General features: G+C 44.2%; 1 pseudogene; it reads left to right on the top strand.

The window, feature by feature from the left end:
* LOC121108324 overlaps positions 1-12931 on the top strand; it is a 183389-nt pseudogene extending 170458 nt beyond the window's left edge.
* Positions 12932-16685: the final 3754 nt, after the last annotated feature.

Here is a 16685-nt window from a genome sequence, read left to right on the forward strand (position 1 = left end):
AGCGATGACGATCTGTGTGCTTCCATGTATGGAGAGCTGCTTGGGAGCAAGAATCGCTGCGGCTCAGATGACAGCCTTCCATATAACACCAGAGAGGGAATGAAGGTGTTGATCCAAGTGGAAGCCCTCATCTCTCCCAGCTGTGCAGAAGACGCTGACCTGAGCCTGCCAGAAACAACGCTCACCGAGCTGGACTGTGACGGGGCACCATTGCAGTGCAGCCCAGCCCAAGCACAGCCCGAGTGCCCCGACAGCAGCAGCTCCATGCAGGAGCAGGTCAGCGTCAGCCAGGAGGAGCCGAGCCTGGTGGAGGGGGACGTAGAATCAGAGCTCCAGTCCCAGGCACCGGGCAGCAGCACGAGCTCTGAGCCCCTCTCTCCTTCACCAGAGAGGATGAGTCCCATCTGTACACCGGACCTCTCACCAAAAGGCCCTCCTGGCTCTTAGGGAATAAAAGCACGCTGGTGCTGGATCAACGCCTTGACTGCCTTCTGAGTCTTCATTCCCAGGGATTGGGATGGATGCAAGCAACAGCAAGGCAGCTCATGTTGCAAGGCTATGGCTGTGGGCTGTGCGTGCAGCAGAGCTGCGGGTTTGTTCCCATTTTGTCTGGCTGTGGGATGCCTGCAGCGAGAGCTGTGCTCCCGTAGTGTATGGTAGCAAAGAATCTCCAGCATCCCGGATGCTGCTCATGATCATGCCCAGCTTGCTGGCTGTGGCTTTGTGATGCTTTTGAGTGAGGGCTTTTGGATGCTCTTGGATGCCTCGGCTGGTCCCCGCCAGCTCTCTCGTCTCTCCCGCCGTGTCCATTCCTGGCTCCCAGCTACGAGCTGGCCCTGCAGAGCATCTCCAGCCCTGTCAGCATCAGCACCCAGCAGCGGCAGGAGGAGCTCCCCCTGACCAACGCCAGGCAGTACTGCTCGGTCTGCAGGTTAGCTGCCATTTACCTGTAGGTGGCTCTTGCAGAAGAAGACTCAAACAGCAGAGCGTTTTCCTCATCTGCAGCACACAAATGCTACAAAAGCAGAAACAACCCAGCAAGCTGTGGGTTTGCGAGTCTGCATGGACATGCACTGTCTGTGTTGATGGTGCTCTGCCATCCTTTATTTCCTTCTCCTTGCTCTTCCATAAGCTGCTCAGGATTGGAAAGCTGCATGTCCCATAATTCCCCAGAACCCCAGTTTTGAGACAGCTTGTAGTTGTGGCTGTAGCCACAAGTGTTTTGTTTCGTAGAGGGAGCTCATCTGGGTTGTAGGTCTTGTTCTTGCGAAGACTTGTTCTGCAACAGGTGTTCCACTTGGGCTCCGTAGCACGTGCTGGCCATGCGGGTACAGCATGCAATGGAACAAACCCTGCAGGCCCTGGGGAGAGGCAAAGCAGGAGAGTGGCTGCCCCACGGTGGGGATGAAAGGCAGAGTGCCCTTTGAAGCAGGGGATGCCCTGCTGGCTCTGCCGATCGCATCCACTGCTGGCACGTTCCTTCTTCCTCCTTTCTGGCAGTTTGCTGTCGAGCAGATTGAGGTGGAAGTCAAAGACTCAAATCCAATGTTGCGAAGCCACTGCGGATGCCAAATCCCTGCACGGGAGACCTGGCTGTGTGCAGGAGTTACTGCAGGATGAGGAGCTGCTATTGGTCTTCAAGCAGGTAGGAGTTTGTTATCCACACATAATACCGTATGTATTTGTTGTTGTTGTTGTTTTAAAATCAGTGCCAGTGTGCAGTCTGATCCGATGTGTTTGAACAGTGTGGTGTAAGGATTGTCAGCTGAGAACAGCATCAGAACATGGGGCTGTTGCAGGGGGAAGGCGTGGGGAAGGAAGCGGGGAAAGGAAAGGGAAAGCCTGGAAAAGGAATGGGGAAGGCACGGGGTGAAGGAAGGGGGCAAGACACAGGGGAATGGAGGGGAAAGGACAGAATACCTGTAGGGCAGCCTAAAAAGCATTAACAAGCTCTGGGAGGACCGTAGAGTGCCAGATTCTGTGCTGGGTGTTTATTTGTGTGTGTACGTTGTCATTGTTTGTGCCTGGCTGCACTGCTCCAGCCCAGAGCCCGCTGCCTGCAGCTGCATCTTTGCTTCCTTCCCTCCTGCCCGGAGCCCCACGGGTGCTCCCACAGCTCCCTTCCCACCCCCAAAATGCCAGAGAAGACACCTGGCAGTGGGATGGAGGAATCCCAGCAGCCCGTTTTCCTTCTGCCTGCAGCTCTCTCCTCCTCTGCCACACAGGGCTCCAGACTGTCCAATGGGAAAGACGTGGGGGAAAGGGAGTGCTGGCAGGAGCGACTGCTGCGGCTGACTGGGGAGGCTCTGCATACCACGTGCCCTCCTGTGCTCTCTCTCCAGCTGCAGGAGGGCCAGAGAAGGGCAGATGAAAGCTGCAGCTGAGCCTGATGGACCTGCACAGCTCTCGGGCTGTCTTCCAGAGGTAGCTGTGATTTACATTAGGTAGCTGTGAAATACATGAAAGCACGAAGAAGACAGAGGCTGAGTGAACACCAATATGGCGCTCTGCTTTCTGCCAACGTGCTTTAATTTTGTTGTCGTTAAATGTACTGGGCAGTTACATTTTGGCATGTGAATATTTAGAAACAGTGCAACAGATGCTGGCAAAAAGTAATTTTTTTAAACTTTCTATTATTATTATTATTATTTTCTTTTTGTAAAGCTCTTAGCACGGCTTTCCTGAGTTTGGAGGAGTCTCCCTCTGTTTTCTTCGTCTTCACCCCCACCGCCCCCCACTTCTCATTCCGTGTTCTTCCCCCGTCATCGCGACAGAGCACTGACCGCCAGCGATTGCGCCGCGGGCCGCATCGATCCCGTCGAGGTTCTTTCCGCGGTCTCTGCCGCCACCTCGTGGCCAATGCGCGGAACTGCCGCTGTCCGCTGCTCAGTCCTGCAGGCGGCACAACGCGTGCGCGTAGGAATGCGGAAGTGGCTTCGTAACCGCTCTGTGCAGCTCATCCGCCGCTCTCTATTGTGATTAGTCCTCCAGGTCACAGCGAGCATGCGCCCGACGACTCCAAACCAGCAACTGTTGCTCCTAAGCGCTACGCGTGCGGGCGAGCTGCCGGTTCTCGGACCGCCGGCTCAGCGATCTCCTCCTTCTAAACCAGGCTGCCCCTCATCTATTTCCACGGCGGCACCGAACGTACGCGGCCGCCATTCCCCCGATCGGCCACGCGGGGGCGCCAGAGACCGCGGAAACACGTACCATCGTGCAGCTGAAACGCAAACATCTGCCTTTCACTTGTGTGAACCTCTGTGTATGTATACTCTTTTGTACAGACTGCTGCTGGCCTGCTTGTGTTCAAAGAATTTCCACTGAAGTGGACTAAATATTTCTGTGGAATTCTATGCTTTTTTTTTTTTTTTTTTTTTTTTGGCCTTGATCACCTGAAAGAAATGGATGAAATGATGCGGGGAGTTCAAGTACAATCAAATGTGAAAGACTATCGAGAGTGGGAGACCTATTTGGAAAGTAACAAGAAGGGGAGGGAGAACACGTCTGGTAGTAATAGCTTGGTGATGTTAAGTTGGTATAAATTAAGTGGGACGCACTGATGTGTGCTGTATTCCTACCCACATCGACTTGGGTAGAATCTATGCAGTGTAACGTCGCTACACTTGCCATATTGTGCTCTTTAGGAGCGTGCTGTGTAGAGGAATATGGGTAAAATGTCAGTGGGGGTACTTTCAGAACTACCACTACGTCAGTGACATTTGGTGTTTTCCAAAGCATGAATCTTGTCCACACACAGTGCTTCTGTAAATGTTGGTATGGGTAAGTCTTGCAGTTCTTCTTTGCTCCAGTGCAGGTGCTGCTATTAGCAAGGATTTTGTGCTTTGTTTTAAGCAGAAAATGTTCAGGAATGTGTTAACTGTTGACTTGTTGTGGTTTTAATTGTCTGAGTGTGTTCTTTTTTAGTATGGCATCATTGCAGGATGTGCCCCGTGCCCACCAGAGGGAGTATGAAAAACACGTGGAGAACATTGACAGTTCAAAGATAACTGCCCAGGAATGAGAGAAGTCTTCAGATGCTGCTATGAATTACAAATGCTACAGGGGCATGAGAACATACATAGAGAACTTAGTAAACTGTTTCAATGAAAAAGTACGCGTGTTTTCCTTCCCTTCGCTGCCACCCATTTCTTTAAGATGACGAACCTGCATTTTTTCCAGGCAAAAATGAGATTTCTTATTTGGAATTGATGATGAGAGATGACCAGTTATAAGTCAATTCTATCAGAAACTTGAGTGTCACAGGAAACAAAGGAGGAACAGACCACCCCTCACAGTAACCTGAAATGATTAAGGTAGGATATGTACGCTGGCTTGAGCTGTGGGCTCACCTGGGTTGTGATGGAGAAAAACAGAATGTTATTGGAAGAAGTTTTCTTCAGGTGTAGTAACCAGGGTGTCCTAAAGCTGTATGAGAGGTGGGACTTGCGTTCAGTTTTGGGGCCTCAAAATGTATTTGCTTCGCAACATGTGACTAGTAATAAGGATCTTACATTAGGTTTGAGTTGGTATTTAGCTGGGTTGTGTGAGGATTTGTCTATGTTATCTGCTGTGTTGCTTTCCTTAACTGCAAACCTTAACTATTAAAAGTAGAAAATAAAAATAAAAGATGGAAGATTGGAAGATGCTGCACAAAGTTTGGCCTCAATGAGGGTACCCTCCAGAGAATGCATTGTCAAATCCAACTACTGTCAGTTGTGCTGCAGCCTGAGGTGTTTTTTATGTAACTGTACATAACTGTACGAGGTTTCGTTGAGATGTTTCCTGTGATGGCGAGGTGTTCAAAGGCAGATTGAAGCAAACTAATTCTACCAATACTGTCTTGTTGAACACTTTTTGGTAGGGTCTTAGGTAGTCCTGTAGTAGGCAATTGGCATTCAGTTTGTGGCTTTCAGTCTTAAACAGCCTGGAAAAACCTGCAGTGAGCAGGCTCTTGCTTTTCAGACTGTAATGCTCTTGTTCTCATCTCACCCTCATGCTTGAAAGCCTGTGAAAACTGTTCTTTCATTTGTTTTATTCAAACCTGATTGCTGTTTACCATATTCCAGCTGAAATACATAACTGAGCTCGAATCTGCTGTACGTGCACTTCTCCAGCAGCGAGCCGTGTCGGTACTGAAGCGAAGGCAAGATGAGCTGGAAACAGAATCTACTTATATGCAGAACCTGACAAGTTAGTATGAAGTTACCAGTTACTTTCTTACTGAAATCTCATTCTTTAAGTAGAAACACACAGTTAATTCTTGGATTATATTTTATTTTCACGTGTAATGTTTTCTCCCTCCCTGCTGTCAGTGGGCATACTGTACTAGATGTCCTAGTTGAAATCCTTACCGAAGTAGGACGCGTAGTATCACTTCTCCGTGGTAGAATAGTGAATATAGCATGACCAAATGCTCGGTCAGTTTTGAATTACTGATCTCAGTGGTTGTCTATCAGTACTTGAAAAGAGAAACTGAGTCAGTTTTCCAGTAGATATTAGGTTGTTTGGGACGCAGGCACTGTAGATGAGGAGGACAAGGAAGGATTGACTGATAACTGGCAACAGCTTGAGAAGAGTGAGCTCGGGGATGTAGCCCTTTCTGGTTCTAACTGGTGTGCAGGTGGGGTGGGTGCAAAGCATGCAGACTCTGAGTGTGTGTGCACTCTGGGAAGCACAGCTGGAAGTGTCACCAAGAAGGGGAGAGAGATCTGGGGTCCCTCCCTCTGCTCACACAGGTGCTCACCTCCCGGTTCAGGCTGTGACCTGGCAATCCCCCTGCACGAGGGAGCAGCCACAGCTGTCCTACAGTTCACTGATAATACTGACTGTGCTTTACACTGGACACTGTGAATTTATCATCAGGAGGTTTTATTTACTTTGGTTAGTCTCCAAATGAAGAGCAGAAGCAGAATCAGTGTTCTGCATTCACCTCTTTGTCTTGTTCCTGTCTTCTGGTAGCTGGGAATGGCAAACCAAGTAATGATGGATTGGAGAGTGATGAAAAGATGAAGCTTCTGAAAAGGTGTGAGCATCGAAGGTACGTATCATTACATCTAACTGTAGTAAGTGTGTATCTGCTTCCTGTTACTTACACAGGGGTGAAGGTAAATCTGTGCGATTACTAAAGGAGATGATACACACATGTGCAAAAATGCCTTTCCTTTCCAAAGCTCAAGGTACATGAAAACCATCTGTTTGTTAATGGGGGGTTTTCTTTGTGCTGATTGGAATCTGAATGTTAATAGGTACTATTAATTTAACATAAGTTGAAGTGAGACTGTTCACGAAACTGAAAGTAGATTTTTCCCTGCTGTTGGAATAAATGATATTGTGATTATATATAGGAATACATTGTTGTGATTATTGCACAGATGACAAAAATAGGCAGGTGGTATTGTTGCTGGTGGGGTGGCAGTGGGTGCATCGGAACATCTAACCTACCCTCTGTTATCAGCGTAGGCCAGGTGCTACATTTTGAACGTCGGGGTCTGCTGCTGACCTTAAGTTACTGGGAGCTCTGAAACCGTTCCAGTTGCATTGGTGCCTTGACTCAGCACTGTTTAGGCACAGGTAAGGACTTAAGAGGTTTACTGGTTGAAAACCGATGTAATAAAACTTTGCTTGAAGCAAACTGTTAACCTTTAACGTTAAGTAATGTCAATAATTACATACAAGAGGTACGCTATGCAAATAATAGGTATAAATATAATTTTCCTGCTGATTTTTGCATGCTCTTTTGGTATGTGGTGCCAGGACTAACGTTTTTTAGCCCCAGTGAGACTTGGATGCAGTCACAGTTTCTATGCAACTTGCTGCATAAGCTACATAGAACTGAGATGACGGACTGTTGAGAGCGCAGTAGTTTCTTACAGACTACCTCTGGCAGGGATAGTATGGAGTACCATGTTAGATGTTTGGTGTTTCAGGTGGGGGGAATTACTAGTATGAAGGTGGTGAAGTGAAGGTCGTTAGAGATGCTTTTAATGTCCTTTGGCAGCTCACAAAGTACCTTACTGTTACAGTCTGTGTCTCTAGGGTTGCATACTTCTGCTTCCTCACTGTGTTTCCTTAGGCTATTGCTCTCACCGGGTGTTCTTAGTATATCACTGAGCTTTCTTTTACGTACGTACATGGTGAATAACTCACCTGAGTTCATTACAGAATGCAGGACTTGCAGGCGGCAGCTGAGAGAGCGTTCACAAACAGCTGGTCACCACGAAGGCATGCCGAGTGATGAAGAACTGGCTCTGACAGAGGTGACTGAATTCCAGAAGAGCAAAGGTTGGTCAGGATATGAGAGCAAAATTCCTCCCGTATTGAGAAGGATTTTCAAGGGAGAGTGAAGAAATACTCCTTTTGAATGGTATATCGTTTGTGTTCTACAGCACAGAATTAATGCATTTAAACAATTCTGACCAATGCCTTAGGAAGAATAGCTAAGACTGTAGGCTTCTTTAGTTTAATCAGTTTTTTGTCCAAAGTTGGAATGTATCTGAAATTGAGATTTGAACTGCCTTAGTGAGCAGGTCACGAGGAGCTGGGAGAGGCACGATGCGTATTTGCTGAATAACAGAAGGAGGATTTTCCTGTCTGAGCTTTTAAGAGACATACAAAATATGAAATGTAATGGGTATTTAAATCTGTGCAGTTGTTCAAAACCGCAGAAGACTTTTTGTGGTCTTCTGTATCTTTTTTTTTTCCTGAAAAAGGCTTTGCCAGAGTGCTGGTTTTAAAACCCATTTCAGTGTAAGAGGTGTGAAAGATGAAGCACAAATGTTGTTATCATAAAGATATTTCTTCTGTTTTGTAGATGCATGAACTGTTCAGCTTATGCCTCAATAAATTCTGTGATTGTTTCTTCTCATTCCTATTGAATATTATCCATAGATAACGTTTTAGAGGAGAGTAAGAAAATCTTTGAAGATGTCCGTGCAGATTGTTGTGACATCAGAAAAATCCTGTTGAAATTCCAGGAGCGGAAAGAGAAGTTTCCTGGCTCTTACTGCGATGCTTACATCGGTTTTTGCCTGCCTTAGCTTTTAAATCCATTAGTCAGAGTTCAGTTAATAAATTGGAGTCCCCTTGAGGTAGGTGCATCACCAGACTTTATTTTTGTGAAAAATTGTGTGTGTGTGTTCGTGTGTTCTGATATCCTCTGGGCTTCTGGGTAGGCGGTGCTCCGCTGCCTTTCTGCTCTGTACTGTCTTTGCAAACTTGTCTACTCTGATGTACTCACCTTTGTTAACTGGCAAGACCTGTGGCTATTTCTGGCATCTCAAAGTATGACAGGACGGGGGCATGCTGCTTGCAGGGAAGACTTCTGTACAGGAGCTTTGCCGTGGGTTATAGAGGCATTCCAGAGCTTGAGATAAGTGTTGTTAACTAGAAGGAGGACATCTTTTCCTCTTGTCAGGTTGCTTGCGTATGAATCACTTGCATCTTTATTAATGTGGGGCTGTTTGCTGACATTTTGACAGCCCTACCCTCTGAAATCTAGCTTTACATTCAGTTTTAGCTTGCTGCTTTGGTCCATTCCGTGATTAGAATCCATGTAAAACTGTTAAATGAGAATCTTTTGGTATCATTAGATATATTTTTGCATGGATCTTTTTCTCTCAATCCTGACAGCTGAACAACTAACGGGAATGATCTTTCAGCAGAATTCTACAGACCTGAAAGAGATGCCCTGGTTCAGAGCTGTAGAAGGATTCAGCGATGCCAAAAAGCTGTCTGAATCAAAAAGAGATGATGATCCTGATGAAGAAGTTTTGCCTAGAGTGATTGAAAAAACTATCCTGCCAAAAATTACAGGTATATTAAGGTTGTCTTGAGGACATTCACTGCAGCTAGGTAATGAAACCTTAAATAAGTGGTAATGTAAAATTATGTTGATAGTTACAATTACATGTTAAGGTTACTGCAAAGGAAAGGTTTAGCTGTTTGAATGTTTGCTTCCTTGAAACTAGAGCAGATAGCCACTTGGATATCATGAATGAAATAATTCCTGTTTTTCAGCATTTGCCAAGAATGTGTGGGATCCTTTATCGACTTCACAGACTGAGAACCTTACACAGCTTTGCGATAACGTGTTTGAAAAACAAGTCCTGTCCAGAAGGGAATGCAGCCAGGCAAAACAGGTAAAGGCTGTTGTGGTAATGGGGAAGGAAGTTCTTGATGCAGTGTATGCACTTCACTGTAAACATTCACTGTAACATACACTTAGCCCAGTTCTGGTTTTATTCTCATGTAAATCTGGGAGTTTATCCAGCATAAAGTAGGTGAAACTAAGTTGATGTTTAGGCCCTTAGTATGAAAAGAAATAATAACAAACGTTTATGCAGTCGCCACACTTGACTTCAGGAAGAAGCTTTAGATAAGATTCTGTTTGTATAGTAGCTGTGGTGTTTTGTTGTGGTTTTTTTGATAGAACTTCATAGCTGGAAAATACATTAATCTCATTATCCAAGAGGATTTTGTTAAAAAAAAAAAAAAAAGAAAGAAAGAAAGATGGTTAAAGCTGAGACTTGCTCACAGGTCTTTAATGCCGTCGTGATCTTAGTGTCTATTATATACAGTGGCACCTGCATTCAGCTGAATTAGCATTTTGCTTTTCCACATGAACAAAATGACTGCCTAAAATTGTTGTAAGTGGAAGGTGAGATCCTTTTCTTGTGAGGATGTGTTAATATTTTTCCTTTTTTCTTTTTTTGACAGGATTTGATTAACACGGTTGTCCTGAGGATGAAGCAGTCTGTAGAGGAGGATGTCTTTATCCCTCTGTATCCGAAAAGGTAAGCTGTCTCTGGGAATTTATTTTTTTACTTTTTAAAATTGTTATTTTTAGTCATAAAATCATAGAACTGCTCAGGCTGGGAAAGACCTTAAAGACCACCAAGTCTACCTGCAACCTAACCTCTTTTTTTGGCCTTTGTTCTATTTTTCTGTACCTTTTCCCCAGAAGCGTGGGTGAAATATATTGTAGACATCCATGAGCAAATGGAACAAATGTGCCTTCTACTGTTTAATTGTAGGAATAGTTACCAAGAGTAACTGACAAGAGTAACTACGCAGTCAACTTAGTGCCTTTTTGCTCCTGTAACTAAGAGCTTTCATAAATGGAAAGTTCTTAGCCCAGAGTCTGGTTTTGTGATCTTAACTTGGAGTATCTGAGGGCTTGTGTTATTTGTGGTGGTCTGCTCCCCCTTCTACTCCCGACTCCTCCTTTCTTTCCTGAAATAGTTGATATTGCTGATGCTTATTGCTGGACGCTCTTAGAGAGAGGATAACTGGTAAGAGTCTGGTAGGTGTGGGGTTAAGACACAGCTGGGAGAAGAGTGTTGCTAAGCCTGATGCAGCATGTTTGTCTGGTTACAGGCAGAGCTGTTCTGCTGAGAATCCATTAAACACATACTCGAGTGTTTCCAACTGCTAATTCCATTGGGTATTGCAAGGAGTTTCAGTTAACTGCTGTTTCCTTAGACCTTGATTCTTGTTGTCACTGCTGAAAGAATCCCATAGTTGTAATTCACTGGTGTTTAAGAGATGAATTGTCTGTTTGTCTTACTTTCCGGTCAAACAAAATCCTTATTTCCTCTTCCTCTTTTTCTGACCAGCACTGTGGAAGACAAATCATCGCCATGTTCAAAATTCCAAGGCAGACGGTTTTGGTCAGCTGTTGAGGTAAAGGAAAAACACCGATCTTGTCTGTGAAAATCATTTTAGTTAGAAGTAGACTGTCATCTTTGAGGAAATGTATCTTCAGTCGAATCTGATTCCTGAGAGTTTATGGTATTTTAATAGGAAGGTTAGCTGTTTTTGTCAGTGAGCTATTTATGCTTACCCACCTCTGATAAATAGTCAAGAGACTTTAATTTCATCATCTGTTCCTGCTAACCTTCCATGAGATCAGTCATTGGCACTCTGTGGATAGGTCTGTTTCCTCAGTATGTGCATACAGTGCCCATGTTGCTCTCGTAGAGTAGAATCCCTGCATGTGCGTGTAAGCGTATTAGTATAGCTTTATTCAGTCTAAAGTGCTGAGTTAGGAATGTCTGAATGCCTGTGATTCAATTCCCTCTTAGATCTGTTTCCTCTATGAGTGTATTTGGATTCGTACTAAAGATGAGGTTTAGATGCAGGAAAACACATTAACGTCCCATTTCCCCTGCTGTGTGTGCTAACAAGGCCATGGTGACAGCTCTGCATAGGCTTCCTGCTGCCATGTTGCACATTCCTGTAGAAAAATCAGGGAATTTGGGAATGTTGAGGACTTGCCATATTCACTCCTGGGGCAAGCTGTTGTGTAAGGGTTTGTCATGGACAGATCCAGAGAAGACAAGAGGGAGCTTAGTGCTGATACCTGGCAGACATGAAACAGACATAAGATTCTGGTATCACCCTCTGAGATTGTGTATGGCCTGACTTAAATGTCCTGTCAAATACATGTTTCTAAAAGCGAGACCGGTGGTCTTTCACTGCTGATTGAAGTTTTCTCCTTTCAGTTTGTTTTCCATCCTCACTGTCAGTCTTCTCTTTAGAAGTGGTGATGTGCAGAATGGTTGAAAATGTGCTTATGTTGGGGATCTTCTGACAGTTTGGAGAGAATAAATCCTGTTTTTTGAGTACTGAGATTGGATGGACATGGTATCTTTTAAGTTTAAAAAGGAGGTTCTAATGCACCCTCAGCCATCAGATATGCATGTTCTGTTTCTCCATTACTGCAGCTGCTCTCCAAGGTTCTCCTTGGGGATGGGACTGTACAGGAAGACACAGTCCGTGGTGTGGGACTGAGCAAGCTGCTGAATCGGTACCTTCTTCTGAACCTCTTCAACACACCACCAGGGCCAGAAAACATAGAGAAGTGTAAAGAGGTGAAAGGTCTTATTTCCATGGGGACAGATGTAGTCTGAAGTGTAATTATTTAACATTTGAAGTTGTTTTTTTGTTTGATTGTTTGTTTTTTGATGACCTTGGTGTATAAAAGAATTTCAAAGCAAGCATTGGTTCCTAGGCTTTAGGAATAACTGCTTAAAATGATGGTTTTGTTTTTTGAAGAGTAAACACTGCCAATAATAACTGAACTAGCCAAAAGGAGAAGTCTGTCAGAAGTGGTGTGACTTAGTGTTATTGAAAGCCTTTTTTTTTTCTTTCTATTTTTTCTTTCAGAATACTCTCTGGGTGAACAGGTGGTTGCATGCTTCCCAGAAAGGTGGTTCCAAAATCATGGAAGTGGGTCAACTCTCCCCGAGTCAGTGAACTTCTGCCAGCATTTGGTTCAGTGAGCACGTATGCTTCACAGGAATAACCACAGGTAACAAACAACATGTTCTTTGGGATGCAGCACTTTTTCATAATCTTTATGTTAGTATTTTTTTTAGGGACGTGGTTCAACGGGCATGGTGGTGATGGGTTGACAGCTGGACTAGATGATCTTTGTGTTTTTTTCCAACCTTAATGATTCTATGATTCTTAAATTCCTCAAGTCTCATACATTTAACACTTTCAGTGATGTACTTCCAACATCTACGTACAACTAAAGATGCAATCCATAATGTAAAATGGATCGCTTTTGCAGTACTAGTTCAGGCTAGTTTGAGGCTCTAGATGTTGGGTGCAGTTAATGGTCAGTGTAGCTCAAGGCACGTTTTAGCTTTATTGATTTTGAAGTCAGGTGTGAATGTGTTGCTATGTCAACTTGTTTTTGTAATAGTGATGAAACTGAAGAAGTTGTTCTCCTGTTGGTGAGAGTCAAGGCTCTGCGTATTGCTGAAGAGCTCACTGAAGAGTGCAAACGGGAACATCTTAAATCTGTGATAGGGAAATAAAAATTTCTTTGAAGCAGCAGTTCTTTTACTCAAACAAGCCTGATGCTCATTCTAAAAAAGTGGTCATGTTTAATGATTGGACTGCCTATGGTTGTTTTACTGTGAAATATATGTATATAATTTTTTCCAACTGTCTTCTGATGCCATCTACTCCTAGATAGAATCACAACCGTCAGTGTGAAGTGCAGGTGTTCTGAAATATATGACGAAGCCTCATTGCTTTGTTCTTTTGGGAAGGATGACTGCAGTGAGTGCCTGTAACGTTACCACTGCTGGTGAGCAGACAACTTCACAAGCTGTTTTCAGTACCACATCAAATCACTCTGACTCAGGAGTCACTGAACTCTAACTTATTGTCCACTTAATGAGATGACTCTACCAAACTCACAGTGAGTTCTTCATAGCTTTTTGATCCCGACAAAGAAGCAGGAATTCTGCATGCAGTGAGAAGTTTGATCTGTGAACATCTACTGATAGAAGATCTATTACCTTCTAGTAATTGGCTCTCTAAGGACATTTACCTTCTGCTTCCCTGTAAGACCCATTAAACCTCATTTTGTTGTACCCATGTTAGATTTCTAATGTTGTGTAACTTCGTATATGTGCAGTAAATATTACTGCTGCAGAATAAAACGGATGTTTTACTGTAGAAACAGCAGTGCGTCACAAATTCTGCTAAGTTTGCTATTGCCTGCTTCTCTAAAATGTTATGTATGGGTCTTCCATTTAACTCTTGGGGGCTTTTATTCCCTATGGTTTTTCTGTTGTTTTTTATTACAGAATATGTATTTTTGTAAACTATTTTAATTGTAAATAGCATTCATCAGTGTTATAGACAACAATGACTTTTAAAATAAAAGCAAAACCATTATTTTGAAAAGTAAAGACGTTTTTGTGTTAATGAGACTTTTAACGCTTTCAAGTCTTGAACACGACAGGAATGTTATGTGAAGTATGGAAAAAAACTGTGGCACTGCTGGCGCTTCATTATCTGCAGGATTTAGGAGTTCTGTTGTAAGTAATTGTGCACTTCTACTTTCCTGAGTGCAAAGAAAATACAACTGATAAGTAATCGGCTGAAGCATGTGATCTCCGTGCTTGCTTTTGTCTCCTCTGCTTCCTTATTCATGTGGAAAGTTGCTCCCAAAGAAATTAGTCTTGTGCTGCTATGAAATTGGAATAGGTTCTATCATGCTTTACCTCTGTAGAGGCTTCTTCCAGTGGCTGCAGACGTCACTTGTCATGTCTGGTAAGCAGGGGAAGGCGATTTTTACTGGAGCTCAGAAGCCCCATCCCAGTTGAGTATCTTTGAGAACCTACTGTGCCACTTTGTGGTGAACCTTGCACCCATTCACACAATCTGACTGGAGTAACAGCTAATCTGGCTTCATTCTTGCAAGCTGGTTTCAAAACGTTGGTATTACTGCTTTGTTGTCAGGTTACTATTGGTGCTTTATCAGATGTCATTTCAAAAGTGCCTTTACAGGACAGCTAAGCAGCACGTACTCTCAGACTGTACAGCTGGGCTTCTGTACATCTGCTTCCCTGCCATAGCCCCCATCTGAACATCTTGAATGAAGCATTTTCACAATTGGCCCCTGTCTACTTGGCAAAGGCAGAAGAAACAGTTATTTGGAAGTGACAACACAATAACTGCAAACCCCTTCTATTAGCTGTGATTAAGAAGGGAAGGCAGAAGCAGGGCTGAACACACTGTAACACCGTTGTCAGGAATGGACAGTTTAACATTCAGACAAGAACTGCTGAAATTTCACTGTCTTTTATTTGCATACGAAACTTGAAAACTGACAATTCTTACACTGAACTCAAAGCTGTTACTTGTTCAGCTCTTCACTTGCTTTCCTCCATATTTTTTCCTCTATTTTGAAGTATCATACTCTCGCAGCATATCGAATTCCAGCCAGGGCTGCTTCCACTTCTGTGCTTCCTTCATTTTTTTTCTCGGGTAGCTCAAATTTTATTCCTTTAATGTTGTATTTCGGCCTCTCCCACCGTTTTGACCATGGTTGAGGTTTCATTCTGACCTGCAGCTAGAGGGAAAGATTTTTTTAAAAAGAAAAAAGGTATTAAAAGGTCAGAAGGTCAGAATTCTGACTGTGAAGCAAAGCAGTGAGACAAGTGCTGCTTTAAGAGAAGAGAGCAGCCCGATCTGTCAGCAAACTAAGGGACTGCTGGACACCAGTGGGAGAAAAGGGATTTGGGGGCTGTGTGGCTGTTATGTTTGTTCATATACCTAAATAACACTGATTTATTACACCGTCCTTAAGTTGATATGCTGTTAACTCTCTTCTACACTTCTAACTCTGTTACTTACTAAGGAAAGAAGAATAGGACAGCAGCAGTTTTTCCTTTTCCCTGTAAGCTAAGTTGGATAGCATTCTTTTACCAGCCTGCCAGACCTTCTGAGATGCAGATCTTGCTAACTGCTCCTTCCACCCCCCACATCAGTAGCATTAAGTTTCCATAGCGCTGGCTGTTCTGTCTGCACAGTGTAATACAGAGGCATCTGCAGGCTGTTACTCCTTGCACGTCTCCTAAGTTACCTACTTTGGTTATGAATGTTCTTTCCCAACAGGAGTAGCATTTAGGTACCAGATTTTACATGCTTGTATCACCTTGATAACTACCACAACTAAAAGCTGTTTAACAGCCTTCCAGGCCATTGTAGAATGGCTACTTGGAAGAGAGTCACAAGGATCATAGGAGTTCAACCCCTGCCTCCACATAAAACCAACCCCTGCCTCCACATCAAACCAGCCACACTATGTCTGAGAGTGGTGTCCAAAGGCTCCTTGAACTCTGGCATGTTTGGGCCTGGGCAACCTGTTCCGTGCACAATCAACCTCTGGTGCAGAAGCTTTTCCACCCTGACCCTCCCCTGATGCAGTCCTCCATCTGGCCCTGAAATGGAGCCCTGCAGAAACCCCAGGTGACTGCTCACCATCCTGATATAATCCCTGTATCCGTCAGAAAGTTAACTAAATTATCGCCTACGTTCCCATTAAAAAATTAAACTCCTGCCTTGTTTACGGGAATTTCTTCATGGTCTAAATGAGACACAGATGACAAAAACACTTTTTTCATCACTTGATAGTGAAAGATAATAATTTTTTTCTTACTGTTTTTTACAAAAAGCTGAAGAGAGCCTACAGGAGACACCACATTCAAGTGGTTATCTTGTGTTGGCAAAGCTTAAAGGGACTCTTAAAACTCTTTTCTGCTCCGATGAATTATACCGTGCCATAGAAATCTCCTTATGCTCTGGAGTTCAACTGTCTGGCAGCTAAGTTGAAGGCACGCTTCCTGACACAGTACTGGCCAGAGGGCCACTACCAACAGATTATTTGCATGGGGTCACTGTGTTTCAGACAGCATGGAGACTTGGCCTCAGAGCCAGAGAATGGCTTGAACACCTCCAGGGACAACAATTCCACCACCTGCCTGGGCATTTTGAGAGGACATTTTTCCTAGTATCCAACGTGAACCTCCCCTGGCACAACTGAAGGCCATCACCTCTTGTCCTCCTGCTGCTCCTTGGGAGGAGAAGCTGACTCCCACGCAGCCACAACCTCCTTTCAGGTAGTGGTGCAGAGAAATGAGGTTTCCTTTGAAACTCCTCCAGACTGAACAATCCCTGCTCCTTCAGACACTCCCATGATATTGTGCCCCAGATCCTTCACCACTCTGTTGCCCTTCTCTGGACGCGATCCAGAGCCCCAGTGCCTTTCTTGCAGTGAGGGGCCCAAAACTGAGCACAGTACTGGACGTGCAGTTCCACCAGTGCTGAGAACAGCCGGCAGATCGCTTCACCAGTCCTTCTGACTGCACTATTTCTGACAC

Source organism: Gallus gallus, chromosome Z, assembly GCF_016699485.2.
Source record: "Gallus gallus isolate bGalGal1 chromosome Z, bGalGal1.mat.broiler.GRCg7b, whole genome shotgun sequence".
Lineage (NCBI taxonomy): Eukaryota > Metazoa > Chordata > Aves > Galliformes > Phasianidae > Gallus > Gallus gallus.